At 44.7% G+C, this 16,007-nt stretch overlaps 11 non-coding genes across 11 annotated transcripts; all 11 read right to left on the reverse strand.

The window, feature by feature from the left end:
* Positions 1-244: 244 nt before the first annotated feature.
* TRNAK-UUU (transfer RNA lysine (anticodon UUU)) lies at positions 245-317 on the reverse strand. Its single transcript has one exon. It is a non-coding gene; the product is annotated as a tRNA-Lys (tRNA).
* A 1,517-nt stretch (positions 318-1,834) lies between these two features.
* Positions 1,835-1,907, reverse strand: TRNAK-UUU (transfer RNA lysine (anticodon UUU)). Its single transcript has one exon. It is a non-coding gene; the product is annotated as a tRNA-Lys (tRNA).
* Positions 1,908-3,656: 1,749 nt separating this feature from the next.
* Positions 3,657-3,729, reverse strand: TRNAK-UUU (transfer RNA lysine (anticodon UUU)). Its single transcript has one exon. It is a non-coding gene; the product is annotated as a tRNA-Lys (tRNA).
* An 838-nt stretch (positions 3,730-4,567) lies between these two features.
* On the reverse strand, positions 4,568-4,640 carry TRNAK-UUU (transfer RNA lysine (anticodon UUU)). Its single transcript has one exon. It is a non-coding gene; the product is annotated as a tRNA-Lys (tRNA).
* Positions 4,641-5,478: 838 nt separating this feature from the next.
* TRNAK-UUU (transfer RNA lysine (anticodon UUU)) lies at positions 5,479-5,551 on the reverse strand. Its single transcript has one exon. It is a non-coding gene; the product is annotated as a tRNA-Lys (tRNA).
* Positions 5,552-7,293: 1,742 nt separating this feature from the next.
* Positions 7,294-7,366, reverse strand: TRNAK-UUU (transfer RNA lysine (anticodon UUU)). The gene has a single exon. It is a non-coding gene; the product is annotated as a tRNA-Lys (tRNA).
* Positions 7,367-8,204: 838 nt separating this feature from the next.
* Positions 8,205-8,277, reverse strand: TRNAK-UUU (transfer RNA lysine (anticodon UUU)). Its single transcript has one exon. It is a non-coding gene; the product is annotated as a tRNA-Lys (tRNA).
* An 838-nt stretch (positions 8,278-9,115) lies between these two features.
* TRNAK-UUU (transfer RNA lysine (anticodon UUU)) lies at positions 9,116-9,188 on the reverse strand. The gene has a single exon. It is a non-coding gene; the product is annotated as a tRNA-Lys (tRNA).
* Positions 9,189-10,930: 1,742 nt separating this feature from the next.
* TRNAK-UUU (transfer RNA lysine (anticodon UUU)) lies at positions 10,931-11,003 on the reverse strand. The gene has a single exon. It is a non-coding gene; the product is annotated as a tRNA-Lys (tRNA).
* An 838-nt stretch (positions 11,004-11,841) lies between these two features.
* Positions 11,842-11,914, reverse strand: TRNAK-UUU (transfer RNA lysine (anticodon UUU)). The gene has a single exon. It is a non-coding gene; the product is annotated as a tRNA-Lys (tRNA).
* An 838-nt stretch (positions 11,915-12,752) lies between these two features.
* TRNAK-UUU (transfer RNA lysine (anticodon UUU)) lies at positions 12,753-12,825 on the reverse strand. The gene has a single exon. It is a non-coding gene; the product is annotated as a tRNA-Lys (tRNA).
* Between the last annotated feature and the right edge of the window lie 3,182 nt (positions 12,826-16,007).

Below are 16,007 nucleotides of genomic sequence, written 5' to 3' on the forward strand. Positions count from 1 at the left end.
TTGCGGTCAAATGAGCCAAAGTGGAAATGTTCTCTAAATAACCTATGTTTTCCATTCTGCTACTCTTGCCTTAAATGTAAAATTGACCTGGTGCATAAAGCAATTTGCCTGTACCAGAACTTTTTAAGATTATACCATGTCACTTTTCTATGTAGAAGCATGGCTTAACCTGCACCAAACGCCTAAGTGCCGACAGAATTGCAGGTATCCCCTCTTAATATTGGTGAACTAAAAACCATGGGAGCGCCCGAACAGGGACTTGAACCCTGGACCCTCAGATTAAAAGTCTGATGCTCTACCGACTGAGCTATCCGGGCTCTTGCAAAGCTCGTCCGCCGGTGCTCCGTGCGTGCCTGCTAACATGGTCCAATTGAAAAGCTACTTTCAGGTGATTGAAAACGTAGCACTGCCTGTCAACCAGAAAAATACTGTGCGCTGCACTGCTCACCTGCTTGTAAATTGAATCTCCTCTGCCGGCTTACACACAAATTGCCGCAAATCATTGTCAGTTTCAACACCTTCACCCCTTGCTTGAGTGCTGATAAGCTGTTTCAAGGTATCCGGGAGGTCTCCTTCCTCTTTGTGTATGATGCTGACTTCACATCCATTTCAAGGGGACAATTGACTTTGCATTTTCTCAAAGCACGTTTCTAGATCAGAAAGACACTGAATCTGTCTGGAACAAGTAGATCCCAGCGCTTGAGCAGACAGGAATGTTTGACAGGGGGATAAATAAAGGTAGGCGTGGCAAGAGAGGCATTTGGAATGTGGGTGCTGAGAGAAAATCTAAGCGCGCATGACTCAAACGGTAGACCCGAAACCCTTCTATTTGCCACAAGAAAGTTGTCGAAGTTGAAAATAGACTCCAACACTATAGTAAAAATTCAATGCATATTTCAAATTTGCGGTCAAATTAGCCAAAGTGGAAATGTTCTCTAAATAACCTATGTTTTCCATTCTGCTGCCTTAAATGTAAAATTGACCTGGTGCATAAAGCAATTTGCCTGTACCAGAACTTTTTAAGAGTGCGTGCGTGCGTGCCTGCTAACATGGTCCAATTGAAAAGCTACTTTCAGGTGATTGAAAACGTAGCACTGCCTGTCAACCAGAAAAGTACTGTGCGCTGCACTGCTCACCTGTTTGTAAATTGAATCTCCTCTGCCGGCTTACACACAAATTGCCGCAAATCATTGTCAGTTTCAACACCTTCACCCCTTGCTTGAGTGCTGATAAGCTGTTTCAAGGTATCCGGGAGGTCTCCTTCCTCTTTGTGTATGATGCTGACTTCACATCCATTTCAAGGGGACAATTGACTTTGCATTTTCTCAAAGCACGTTTCTAGATCAGAAAGACACTGAATCTGTCTGGAACAAGTAGATCCCAGCGCTTGAGCAGACAGGAATGTTTGACAGGGGGATAAATAAAGGTAGGCGTGGCAAGAGAGGCATTTGGAATGTGGGTGCTGAGAGAAAATCTAAGCGCGCATGACTCAAACGGTAGACCCGAAACCCTTCTATTTGCCACAAGAAAGTTGTCGAAGTTGAAAATAGACTCCAACACTATAGTAAAAATTCAATGTATATTTCAAATTTGCGGTCAAATTAGCCAAACTGGAAATGTTCTCTAAATAACCTATGTTTTCCATTCTGCTACTCTTGCCTTAAATGTAAAATTGACCTGGTGCATAAAGCAATTTGCCTGTACCAGAACTTTTTAAGATTATACCATGTCACTTTTCTGTGTAGAAGCATGGCTTAACCTGCACCAAACGCTTAAGTGCCGACAGAATTGCAGGTAGCCCCTCTTAATATTGGTGAACTAAAAACCATGGGAGCGCCCGAACAGGGACTTGAACCCTGGACCCTCAGATTAAAAGTCTGATGCTCTACCGACTGAGCTATCCGGGCTCTTGCAAAGCTCGTCCGCCGGTGCTCCGTGCGTGCCTGCTAACATGGTCCAATTGAAAAGCTACTTTCAGGTGATTGAAAACGTAGCACTGCCTGTCAACCAGAAAAATACTGTGCGCTGCACTGCTCACCTGCTTGTAAATTGAATCTCCTCTGCCGGCTTACACACAAATTGCCGCAAATCATTGTCAGTTTCAACACCTTCACCCCTTGCTTGAGTGCTGATAAGCTGTTTCAAGGTATCCGGGAGGTCTCCTTCCTCTTTGTGTATGATGCTGACTTCACATCCATTTCAAGGGGACAATTGACTTTGCATTTTCTCAAAGCACGTTTCTAGATCAGAAAGACACTGAATCTGTCTGGAACAAGTAGATCCCAGCGCTTGAGCAGACAGGAATGTTTGACAGGGGGATAAATAAAGGTAGGCGTGGCAAGAGAGGCATTTGGAATGTGGGTGCTGAGAGAAAATCTAAGCGCGCATGACTCAAACGGTAGACCCGGTAGATCCAAAACCCTTCTATTTGCCACAAGAAAGTTGTCGAAGTTGAAAATAGACTCCAACACTATAGTAAAAATTCAATGTATATTTCAAATTTGCGGTCAAATGAGCCAAACTGGAAATGTTCTCTAAATAACCTATGTTTTCCATTCTGCTACTCTTGCCTTAAATGTAAAATTGACCTGGTGCATAAAGCAATTTGCCTGTACCAGAACTTTTTAAGATTATACCATGTCACTTTTCTGTGTAGAAGCATGGCTTAACCTGCACCAAACGCTTAAGTGCCGACAGAATTGCAGGTAGCCCCTCTTAATATTGGTGAACTAAAAACCATGGGAGCGCCCGAACAGGGACTTGAACCCTGGAACCTCAGATTAAAAGTCTGATGCTCTACCGACTGAGCTATCCGGGCTCTTGCAAAGCTCGTCCGCCGGTGCTCCGTGCGTGCCTGCTAACATGGTCCAATTGAAAAGCTACTTTCAGGTGATTGAAAACGTAGCACTGCCTGTCAACCAGAAAAGTACTGTGCGCTGCACTGCTCACCTGCTTGTAAATTGAATCTCCTCTGCCGGCTTACACACAAATTGCCGCAAATCATTGTCAGTTTCAACACCTTCACCCCTTGCTTGAGTGCTGATAAGCTGTTTCAAGGTATCCGGGAGGTCTCCTTCCTCTTTGTGTATGATGCTGACTTCACATCCATTTCAAGGGGACAATTGACTTTGCATTTTCTCAAAGCACGTTTCTAGATCAGAAAGACACTGAATCTGTCTGGAACAAGTAGATCCCAGCGCTTGAGCAGACAGGAATGTTTGACAGGGGGATAAATAAAGGTAGGCGTGGCAAGAGAGGCATTTGGAATGTGGGTGCTGAGAGAAAATCTAAGCGCGCATGACTCAAACGGTAGACCCGGTAGACCCGAAACCCTTCTATTTGCCACAAGAAAGTTGTCGAAGTTGAAAATAGACTCCAACACTATAGTAAAAATTCAATGTATATTTCAAATTTGCGGTCAAATGAGCCAAACTGGAAATGTTCTCTAAATAACCTATGTTTTCCATTCTGCTACTCTTGCCTTAAATGTAAAATTGACCTGGTGCATAAAGCAATTTGCCTGTACCAGAACTTTTTAAGATTATACCATGTCACTTTTCTGTGTAGAAGCATGGCTTAACCTGCACCAAACGCTTAAGTGCCGACAGAATTGCAGGTAGCCCCTCTTAATATTGGTGAACTAAAAACCATGGGAGCGCCCGAACAGGGACTTGAACCCTGGACCCTCAGATTAAAAGTCTGATGCTCTACCGACTGAGCTATCCGGGCTCTTGCAAAGCTCGTCCGCCGGTGCTCCGTGCGTGCCTGCTAACATGGTCCAATTGAAAAGCTACTTTCAGGTGATTGAAAACGTAGCACTGCCTGTGAACCAGAAAAGTACTGTGCGCTGCACTGCTCACCTGCTTGTAAATTGAATCTCCTCTGCCGGCTTACACACAAATTGCCGCAAATCATTGTCAGTTTCAACACCTTCACCCCTTGCTTGAGTGCTGATAAGCTGTTTCAAGGTATCCGGGAGGTCTCCTTCCTCTTTGTGTATGATGCTGACTTCACATCCATTTCAAGGGGACAATTGACTTTGCATTTTCTCAAAGCACGTTTCTAGATCAGAAAGACACTGAATCTGTCTGGAACAAGTAGATCCCAGCGCTTGAGCAGACAGGAATGTTTGACAGGGGGATAAATAAAGGTAGGCGTGGCAAGAGAGGCATTTGGAATGTGGGTGCTGAGAGAAAATCTAAGCGCGCATGACTCAAACGGTAGACCCGGTAGACCCGAAACCCTTCTATTTGCCACAAGAAAGTTGTCGAAGTTGAAAATAGACTCCAACACTATAGTAAAAATTCAATGTATATTTCAAATTTGCGGTCAAATGAGCCAAACTGGAAATGTTCTCTAAATAACCTATGTTTTCCATTCTGCTACTCTTGCCTTAAATGTAAAATTGACCTGGTGCATAAAGCAATTTGCCTGTACCAGAACTTTTTAAGATTATACCATGTCACTTTTCTGTGTAGAAGCATGGCTTAACCTGCACCAAACGCTTAAGTGCCGACAGAATTGCAGGTAGCCCCTCTTAATATTGGTGAACTAAAAACCATTGGAGCGCCCGAACAGGGACTTGAACCCTGGACCCTCAGATTAAAAGTCTGATGCTCTACCGACTGAGCTATCCGGGCTCTTGCAAAGCTCGTCCGCCGGTGCTCCGTGCGTGCCTGCTAACATGGTCCAATTGAAAAGCTACTTTCAGGTGATTGAAAACGTAGCACTGCCTGTCAACCAGAAAAATACTGTGCGCTGCACTGCTCACCTGCTTGTAAATTGAATCTCCTCTGCCGGCTTACACACAAATTGCCGCAAATCATTGTCAGTTTCAACACCTTCACCCCTTGCTTGAGTGCTGATAAGCTGTTTCAAGGTATCCGGGAGGTCTCCTTCCTCTTTGTGTATGATGCTGACTTCACATCCATTTCAAGGGGACAATTGACTTTGCATTTTCTCAAAGCACGTTTCTAGATCAGAAAGACACTGAATCTGTCTGGAACAAGTAGATCCCAGCGCTTGAGCAGACAGGAATGTTTGACAGGGGGATAAATAAAGGTAGGCGTGGCAAGAGAGGCATTTGGAATGTGGGTGCTGAGAGAAAATCTAAGCGCGCATGACTCAAACGGTAGACCCGGTAGATCCGAAACCCTTCTATTTGCCACAAGAAAGTTGTCGAAGTTGAAAATAGACTCCAACACTATAGTAAAAATTCAATGTATATTTCAAATTTGCGGTCAAATGAGCCAAACTGGAAATGTTCTCTAAATAACCTATGTTTTCCATTCTGCTACTCTTGCCTTAAATGTAAAATTGACCTGGTGCATAAAGCAATTTGCCTGTACCAGAACTTTTTAAGATTATACCATGTCACTTTTCTGTGTAGAAGCATGGCTTAACCTGCACCAAACGCTTAAGTGCCGACAGAATTGCAGGTAGCCCCTCTTAATATTGGTGAACTAAAAACCATGGGAGCGCCCGAACAGGGACTTGAACCCTGGACCCTCAGATTAAAAGTCTGATGCTCTACCGACTGAGCTATCCGGGCTCTTGCAAAGCTCGTCCACCGGTGCTCCGTGCGTGCCTGCTAACATGGTCCAATTGAAAAGCTACTTTCAGGTGATTGAAAACGTAGCACTGCCTGTCAACCAGAAAAGTACTGTGCGCTGCACTGCTCACCTGCTTGTAAATTGAATCTCCTCTGCCGGCTTACACACAAATTGCCGCAAATCATTGTCAGTTTCAACACCTTCACCCCTTGCTTGAGTGCTGATAAGCTGTTTCAAGGTATCCGGGAGGTCTCCTTCCTCTTTGTGTATGATGCTGACTTCACATCCATTTCAAGGGGACAATTGACTTTGCATTTTCTCAAAGCACGTTTCTAGATCAGAAAGACACTGAATCTGTCTGGAACAAGTAGATCCCAGCGCTTGAGCAGACAGGAATGTTTGACAGGGGGATAAATAAAGGTAGGCGTGGCAAGAGAGGCATTTGGAATGTGGGTGCTGAGAGAAAATCTAAGCGCGCATGACCCAAACGGTAGACCCGGTAGACCCGAAACCCTTCTATTTGCCACAAGAAAGTTGTCGAAGTTGAAAATAGACTCCAACACTATAGTAAAAATTCAATGTATATTTCAAATTTGCGGTCAAATGAGCCAAACTGGAAATGTTCTCTAAATAACCTATGTTTTCCATTCTGCTACTCTTGCCTTAAATGTAAAATTGACCTGGTGCATAAAGCAATTTGCCTGTACCAGAACTTTTTAAGATTATACCATGTCACTTTTCTGTGTAGAAGCATGGCTTAACCTGCACCAAACGCTTAAGTGCCGACAGAATTGCAGGTAGCCCCTCTTAATATTGGTGAACTAAAAACCATGGGAGCGCCCAAACAGGGACTTGGACCCTCAGATTAAAAGTCTGATGCTCTACCGACTGAGCTATCCGGGCTCTTGCAAAGCTCGTGCGCCGGTGCTCCGTGTGTGCCTGCTAACATGGTCCAATTGAAAAGCTACTTTCAGGTGATTGAAAACGTAGCACTGCCTGTCAACCAGAAAAGTACTGTGCGCTGCACTGCTCACCTGCTTGTAAATTGAATCTCCTCTGCCGGCTTACACACAAATTGCCGCAAATCATTGTCAGTTTCAACACCTTCACCCCTTGCTTGAGTGCTGATAAGCTGTTTCAAGGTATCCGGGAGGTCTCCTTCCTCTTTGTGTATGATGCTGACTTCACATCCATTTCAAGGGGACAATTGACTTTGCATTTTCTCAAAGCACGTTTCTAGATCAGAAAGACACTGAATCTGTCTGGAACAAGTAGATCCCAGCGCTTGAGCAGACAGGAATGTTTGACAGGGGGATAAATAAAGGTAGGCGTGGCAAGAGAGGCATTTGGAATGTGGGTGCTGAGAGAAAATCTAAGCGCGCATGACTCAAACGGTAGACCCGGTAGACCCGAAACCCTTCTATTTGCCACAAGAAAGTTGTCGAAGTTGAAAATAGACTCCAACACTATAGTAAAAATTCAATGTATATTTCAAATTTGCGGTCAAATGAGCCAAACTGGAAATGTTCTCTAAATAACCTATGTTTTCCATTCTGCTACTCTTGCCTTAAATGTAAAATTGACCTGGTGCATAAAGCAATTTGCCTGTACCAGAACTTTTTAAGATTATACCATGTCACTTTTCTGTGTAGAAGCATGGCTTAACCTGCACCAAACGCCTAAGTGCCGACAGAATTGCAGGTATCCCCTCTTAATATTGGTGAACTAAAAACCATGGGAGCGCCCGAACAGGGACTTGAACCCTGGACCCTCAGATTAAAAGTCTGATGCTCTACCGACTGAGCTATCCGGGCTCTTGCAAAGCTCGTCCGCCGTTGCTCCGTGTGTGCCTGCTAACATGGTCCAATTGAAAAGCTACTTTCAGGTGATTGAAAACGTAGCACTGCCTGTCAACCAGAAAAGTACTGTGCGCTGCACTGCTCACCTGCTTGTAAATTGAATCTCCTCTGCCGGCTTACACACAAATTGCCGCAAATCATTGTCAGTTTCAACACCTTCACCCCTTGCTTGAGTGCTGATAAGCTGTTTCAAGGTATCCGGGAGGTCTCCTTCCTCTTTGTGTATGATGCTGACTTCACATCCATTTCAAGGGGACAATTGACTTTGCATTTTCTCAAAGCACGTTTCTAGATCAGAAAGACACTGAATCTGTCTGGAACAAGTAGATCCCAGCGCTTGAGCAGACAGGAATGTTTGACAGGGGGATAAATAAAGGTAGGCGTGGCAAGAGAGGCATTTGGAATGTGGGTGCTGAGAGAAAATCTAAGCGCGCATGACTCAAACGGTAGACCCGGTAGATCCGAAACCCTTCTATTTGCCACAAGAAAGTTGTCGAAGTTGAAAATAGACTCCAACACTATAGTAAAAATTCAATGTATATTTCAAATTTGCGGTCAAATGAGCCAAACTGGAAATGTTCTCTAAATAACCTATGTTTTCCATTCTGCTACTCTTGCCTTAAATGTAAAATTGACCTGGTGCATAAAGCAATTTGCCTGTACCATAACTTTTTAAGATTATACCATGTCACTTTTCTGTGTAGAAGCATGGCTTAACCTGCACCAAACGCTTAAGTGCCGACAGAATTGCAGGTAGCCCCTCTTAATATTGGTGAACTAAAAACCATGGGAGCGCCCGAACAGGGACTTGAACCCTGGACCCTCAGATTAAAAGTCTGATGCTCTACCGACTGAGCTATCCGGGCTCTTGCAAAGCTCGTCCGCCGGTGCTCCGTGCGTGCCTGCTAACATGGTCCAATTGAAAAGCTACTTTCAGGTGATTGAAAACGTAGCACTGCCTGTGAACCAGAAAAGTACTGTGCGCTGCACTGCTCACCTGCTTGTAAATTGAATCTCCTCTGCCGGCTTACACACAAATTGCCGCAAATCATTGTCAGTTTCAACACCTTCACCCCTTGCTTGAGTGCTGATAAGCTGTTTCAAGGTATCCGGGAGGTCTCCTTCCTCTTTGTGTATGATGCTGACTTCACATCCATTTCAAGGGGACAATTGACTTTGCATTTTCTCAAAGCACGTTTCTAGATCAGAAAGACACTGAATCTGTCTGGAACAAGTAGATCCCAGCGCTTGAGCAGACAGGAATGTTTGACAGGGGGATAAATAAAGGTAGGCGTGGCAAGAGAGGCATTTGGAATGTGGGTGCTGAGAGAAAATCTAAGCGCGCATGACTCAAACGGTAGACCCGGTAGACCCGAAACCCTTCTATTTGCCACAAGAAAGTTGTCGAAGTTGAAAATAGACTCCAACACTATAGTAAAAATTCAATGTATATTTCAAATTTGCGGTCAAATGAGCCAAACTGGAAATGTTCTCTAAATAACCTATGTTTTCCATTCTGCTACTCTTGCCTTAAATGTAAAATTGACCTGGTGCATAAAGCAATTTGCCTGTACCAGAACTTTTTAAGATTATACCATGTCACTTTTCTGTGTAGAAGCATGGCTTAACCTGCACCAAACGCTTAAGTGCCGACAGAATTGCAGGTAGCCCCTCTTAATATTGGTGAACTAAAAACCATTGGAGCGCCCAAACAGGGACTTGAACCCTGGACCCTCAGATTAAAAGTCTGATGCTCTACCGACTGAGCTATCCGGGCTCTTGCAAAGCTCGTCCGCCGTTGCTCCGTGTGTGCCTGCTAACATGGTCCAATTGAAAAGCTACTTTCAGGTGATTGAAAACGTAGCACTGCCTGTCAACCAGAAAAGTACTGTGCGCTGCACTGCTCACCTGCTTGTAAATTGAATCTCCTCTGCCGGCTTACACACAAATTGCCGCAAATCATTGTCAGTTTCAACACCTTCACCCCTTGCTTGAGTGCTGATAAGCTGTTTCAAGGTATCCGGGAGGTCTCCTTCCTCTTTGTGTATGATGCAGACTTCACATCCATTTCAAGGGGAAAATTGACTTTGTATTTTCTCAAAGCACGTTTCTAGATCAGAAAGACACTGAATCTGTCTGGAACAAGTAGATCCCAGCGCTTGAGCAGACAGGAATGTTTGACAGGGGGATAAATAAAGGTAGGCGTGGCAAGAGAGACATTTGGAATGTGGGTGCTGAGAGAAAATCTAAGCGCGCATGACCCAAACGGTAGACCCGGTAGACCCGAAACCCTTCTATTTGCCACAAGAAAGTTGTCGAAGTTGAAAATAGACTCCAACACTATAGTAAAAATTCAATGTATATTTCAAATTTGCGGTCAAATGAGCCAAACTGGAAATGTTCTCTAAATAACCTATGTTTTCCATTCTGCTACTCTTGCCTTAAATGTAAAATTGACCTGGTGCATAAAGCAATTTGCCTGTACCAGAACTTTTTAAGATTATACCATGTCACTTTTCTGTGTAGAAGCATGGCTTAACCTGCACCAAACGCTTAAGTGCCGACAGAATTGCAGGTAGCCCCTCTTAATATTGGTGAACTAAAAACCATGGGAGCGCCCAAACAGGGACTTGGACCCTCAGATTAAAAGTCTGATGCTCTACCGACTGAGCTATCCGGGCTCTTGCAAAGCTCGTGCGCCGGTGCTCCGTGTGTGCCTGCTAACATGGTCCAATTGAAAAGCTACTTTCAGGTGATTGAAAACGTAGCACTGCCTGTCAACCAGAAAAGTACTGTGCGCTGCACTGCTCACCTGCTTGTAAATTGAATCTCCTCTGCCGGCTTACACACAAATTGCCGCAAATCATTGTCAGTTTCAACACCTTCACCCCTTGCTTGAGTGCTGATAAGCTGTTTCAAGGTATCCGGGAGGTCTCCTTCCTCTTTGTGTATGATGCTGACTTCACATCCATTTCAAGGGGACAATTGACTTTGCATTTTCTCAAAGCACGTTTCTAGATCAGAAAGACACTGAATCTGTCTGGAACAAGTAGATCCCAGCGCTTGAGCAGACAGGAATGTTTGACAGGGGGATAAATAAAGGTAGGCGTGGCAAGAGAGGCATTTGGAATGTGGGTGCTGAGAGAAAATCTAAGCGCGCATGACTCAAACGGTAGACCCGGTAGACCCGAAACCCTTCTATTTGCCACAAGAAAGTTGTCGAAGTTGAAAATAGACTCCAACACTATAGTAAAAATTCAATGTATATTTCAAATTTGCGGTCAAATGAGCCAAACTGGAAATGTTCTCTAAATAACCTATGTTTTCCATTCTGCTACTCTTGCCTTAAATGTAAAATTGACCTGGTGCATAAAGCAATTTGCCTGTACCAGAACTTTTTAAGATTATACCATGTCACTTTTCTGTGTAGAAGCATGGTTTAACCTGCACCAAACGCCTAAGTGCCGACAGAATTGCAGGTATCCCCTCTTAATATTGGTGAACTAAAAACCATGGGAGCGCCCGAACAGGGACTTGAACCCTGGACCCTCAGATTAAAAGTCTGATGCTCTACCGACTGAGCTATCCGGGCTCTTGCAAAGCTCGTCCGCCGGTGCTCCGTGCGTGCCTGCTAACATGGTCCAATTGAAAAGCTACTTTCAGGTGATTGAAAACGTAGCACTGCCTGTCAACCAGAAAAATACTGTGCGCTGCACTGCTCACCTGCTTGTAAATTGAATCTCCTCTGCCGGCTTACACACAAATTGCCGCAAATCATTGTCAGTTTCAACACCTTCACCCCTTGCTTGAGTGCTGATAAGCTGTTTCAAGGTATCCGGGAGGTCTCCTTCCTCTTTGTGTATGATGCTGACTTCACATCCATTTCAAGGGGACAATTGACTTTGCATTTTCTCAAAGCACGTTTCTAGATCAGAAAGACACTGAATCTGTCTGGAACAAGTAGATCCCAGCGCTTGAGCAGACAGGAATGTTTGACAGGGGGATAAATAAAGGTAGGCGTGGCAAGAGAGGCATTTGGAATGTGGGTGCTGAGAGAAAATCTAAGCGCGCATGACTCAAACGGTAGACCCGGTAGATCCGAAACCCTTCTATTTGCCACAAGAAAGTTGTCGAAGTTGAAAATAGACTCCAACACTATAGTAAAAATTCAATGTATATTTCAAATTTGCGGTCAAATGAGCCAAACTGGAAATGTTCTCTAAATAACCTATGTTTTCCATTCTGCTACTCTTGCCTTAAATGTAAAATTGACCTGGTGCATAAAGCAATTTGCCTGTACCATAACTTTTTAAGATTATACCATGTCACTTTTCTGTGTAGAAGCATGGCTTAACCTGCACCAAACGCTTAAGTGCCAACAGAATTGCAGGTAGCCCCTCTTAATATTGGTGAACTAAAAACCATTGGAGCGCCCGAACAGGGACTTGAACCCTGGACCCTCAGATTAAAAGTCTGATGCTCTACCGACTGAGCTATCCGGGCTCTTGCAAAGCTCGTCCGCCGTTGCTCCGTGTGTGCCTGCTAACATGGTCCAATTGAAAAGCTACTTTCAGGTGATTGAAAACGTAGCACTGCCTGTCAACCAGAAAAGTACTGTGCGCTGCACTGCTCACCTGCTTGTAAATTGAATCTCCTCTGCCGGCTTACACACAAATTGCCGCAAATCATTGTCAGTTTCAACACCTTCACCCCTTGCTTGAGTGCTGATAAGCTGTTTCAAGGTATCCGGGAGGTCTCCTTCCTCTTTGTGTATGATGCTGACTTCACATCCATTTCAAGGGGACAATTGACTTTGCATTTTCTCAAAGCACGTTTCTAGATCAGAAAGACACTGAATCTGTCTGGAACAAGTAGATCCCAGCGCTTGAGCAGACAGGAATGTTTGACAGGGGGATAAATAAAGGTAGGCGTGGCAAGAGAGGCATTTGGAATGTGGGTGCTGAGAGAAAATCTAAGCGCGCATGACTCAAACGGTAGACCCGGTAGATCCGAAACCCTTCTATTTGCCACAAGAAAGTTGTCGAAGTTGAAAATAGACTCCAACACTATAGTAAAAATTCAATGTATATTTCAAATTTGCGGTCAAATGAGCCAAACTGGAAATGTTCTCTAAATAACCTATGTTTTCCATTCTGCTACTCTTGCCTTAAATGTAAAATTGACCTGGTGCATAAAGCAATTTGCCTGTACCATAACTTTTTAAGATTATACCATGTCACTTTTCTGTGTAGAAGCATGGCTTAACCTGCACCAAACGCTTAAGTGCCGACAGAATTGCAGGTAGCCCCTCTTAATATTGGTGAACTAAAAACCATGGGAGCGCCCGAACAGGGACTTGAACCCTGGACCCTCAGATTAAAAGTCTGATGCTCTACCGACTGAGCTATCCGGGCTCTTGCAAAGCTCGTCCGCCGGTGCTCCGTGCGTGCCTGCTAACATGGTCCAATTGAAAAGCTACTTTCAGGTGATTGAAAACGTAGCACTGCCTGTGAACCAGAAAAGTACTGTGCGCTGCACTGCTCACCTGCTTGTAAATTGAATCTCCTCTGCCGGCTTACACACAAATTGCCGCAAATCATTGTCAGTTTCAACACCTTCACCCCTTGCTTGAGTGCTGATAAGCTGTTTCAAGGTATCCGGGAGGTCTCCTTCCTCTTTGTGTATGATGCTGACTTCACATCCATTTCAAGGGGACAATTGACTTTGCATTTTCTCAAAGCACGTTTCTAGATCAGAAAGACACTGAATCTGTCTGGAACAAGTAGATCCCAGCGCTTGAGCAGACAGGAATGTTTGACAGGGGGATAAATAAAGGTAGGCGTGGCAAGAGAGGCATTTGGAATGTGGGTGCTGAGAGAAAATCTAAGCGCGCATGACTCAAACGGTAGACCCGGTAGACCCGAAACCCTTCTATTTGCCACAAGAAAGTTGTCGAAGTTGAAAATAGACTCCAACACTATAGTAAAAATTCAATGTATATTTCAAATTTGCGGTCAAATGAGCCAAACTGGAAATGTTCTCTAAATAACCTATGTTTTCCATTCTGCTACTCTTGCCTTAAATGTAAAATTGACCTGGTGCATAAAGCAATTTGCCTGTACCAGAACTTTTTAAGATTATACCATGTCACTTTTCTGTGTAGAAGCATGGCTTAACCTGCACCAAACGCTTAAGTGCCGACAGAATTGCAGGTAGCCCCTCTTAATATTGGTGAACTAAAAACCATGGGAGCGCCCGAACAGGGACTTGGACCCTCAGATTAAAAGTCTGATGCTCTACCGACTGAGCTATCCGGGCTCTTGCAAAGCTCGTGCGCCGGTGCTCCGTGTGTGCCTGCTAACATGGTCCAATTGAAAAGCTACTTTCAGGTGATTGAAAACGTAGCACTGCCTGTCAACCAGAAAAGTACTGTGCGCTGCACTGCTCACCTGCATGTAAATTGAATCTCCTCTGCCGGCTTACACACAAATTGCCGCAAATCATTGTCAGTTTCAACACCTTCACCCCTTGCTTGAGTGCTGATAAGCTGTTTCAAGGTATCCGGGAGGTCTCCTTCCTCTTTGTGTATGATGCTGACTTCACATCCATTTCAAGGGGACAATTGACTTTGCATTTTCTCAAAGCACGTTTCTAGATCAGAAAGACACTGAATCTGTCTGGAACAAGTAGATCCCAGCGCTTGAGCAGACAGGAATGTTTGACAGGGGGATAAATAAAGGTAGGCGTGGCAAGAGAGGCATTTGGAATGTGGGTGCTGAGAGAAAATCTAAGCGCGCATGACTCAAACGGTAGACCCGGTAGACCCGAAACCCTTCTATTTGCCACAAGAAAGTTGTCGAAGTTGAAAATAGACTCCAACACTATAGTAAAAATTCAATGTATATTTCAAATTTGCGGTCAAATGAGCCAAACTGGAAATGTTCTCTAAATAACCTATGTTTTCCATTCTGCTACTGTTGCCTTAAATGTAAAATTGACCTGGTGCATAAAGCAATTTGCCTGTACCAGAACTTTTTTTTTTTTTTTTTTTTTTTTTTTTAAATTCTTTATTTATTTCCATTTTCATATTTTTGGGGGGTTAGGGGTAGGGATACAGAAAAGAAGTGGGATCGGGAGGGGTATATAACACATCAATATTGCGGTACAGGGTTTGTCACATAGTTTTCTCATAATAATCATAACAATAACAACAGTGAGGAGGGAGTTGTGATTCCTTGAAATGCGTAAAAAGGAAATTGAAGGAGTGGTGGTCGGCGTTTAGGGTTTGGCATGTTATGAACTAGTGCCGCAACTGGGTGTTTTAGTGTGCCCATGGAGTTAGGGCTGATATGTGTCTTGGGAGTGCGTTTGGGTTCTCCGTCTTGTCCTAATGTGTTATTCATGTGAATCGTAATCTCCATTTCGTATTGTTTTGAATTGGAGTCCTGTGGGTCCAGGTTTGAGAGGGGGGGGGTGTCGTATGCGTGTGTTTGGTGGGCGTCGGTCGTCTTATGAGTTGGGTAGTGGGCGTCATCGGGGGCCGTCTGCAGTATCGGGAGATCGTCTGCAGGTATGGGGGGTGTAGTAAGCTGTGAGGGGGAACAGGGGAGTAGGATGGGTAGAGGAGGAGTGGGGGGTGGGCCTGTGGGCGTATAGTTGTTAGGGAGCCAGTATTGACCTGGTTAGCCATGGGTCCCATATCTTGTGGTATGAGTTTGTGGTGTCGTGGACCAGGGCTGACAGTTCGTCCATTTCCATGGTTTCTGTGATTTTGTGCAATACTTCAGATATTGCCGGGGTAGTGTTGCTACCCCAATGTCTGGCTATGGTTCTCCGGGTGGCCAACGCAATCCGGGCCGTCATTTTGTTTTGGGCTCTAGTAAGGGTCTCGTGGGGCTTAGACAAGAGCCAGAGCCAGGGGTCCAGTGGGAGATTGCTGTGTAGTGCCCTGTTTACCAATTGTAATATGTCCTGCCATAGCTGGGCAATGTGTGGGCAGTTCCACCATAGGTGGATGTATGTGCCTTGGTCGTCGCACCCTTTCCAGCAGCGGTCTGAGGGTGCAATGCGCATTTGTTTCAATCTGAGTGGGGTGATGTACCAGCGAAGCATGGTTTTATACGCTTGTTCTTTGTGTGTCACGCAAATGGAGATTGCTGCTGTGGCTTCCCATATGTCTTGCCAGTCTGATGGGTCAGTGATTGGACCTATATCTCGTTCCCATGCCTTCGTGTATGATAGGGCTTCGGGGGAGGTAGTGTGGTGTATGATGCCGTATATGATGGATATCTGGCCCTTTTGTATCGGGGTGTTCATGCACATTTTCTCGAAGGTGGTGAGCTTGGTTGTCGCTGTTTTTTGGTTATGTGGTTGAGTGAGGAAGCTCCGTATCTGCAGGAATCTAAAGTGGTCAAAGGTCGTGTATGGGGTGTCGTTGGGCAGTTGTGTGAAGGGTAGAATATGTTGTCCCCGAAAAAATTGGTGGAATCGTACTAGGTTGTTGTCTTCATATCTCGCGAAGTGTTGGGGTGTCATCCCGGGTTGGAATTGTTTGTTTCGGAGGATTGGTGTGAGGGGGGATGGTGTGTTGATGATG

Source organism: Pelobates fuscus, chromosome 5 (genome assembly GCF_036172605.1).
Source record: "Pelobates fuscus isolate aPelFus1 chromosome 5, aPelFus1.pri, whole genome shotgun sequence".
Lineage (NCBI taxonomy): Eukaryota > Metazoa > Chordata > Amphibia > Anura > Pelobatidae > Pelobates > Pelobates fuscus.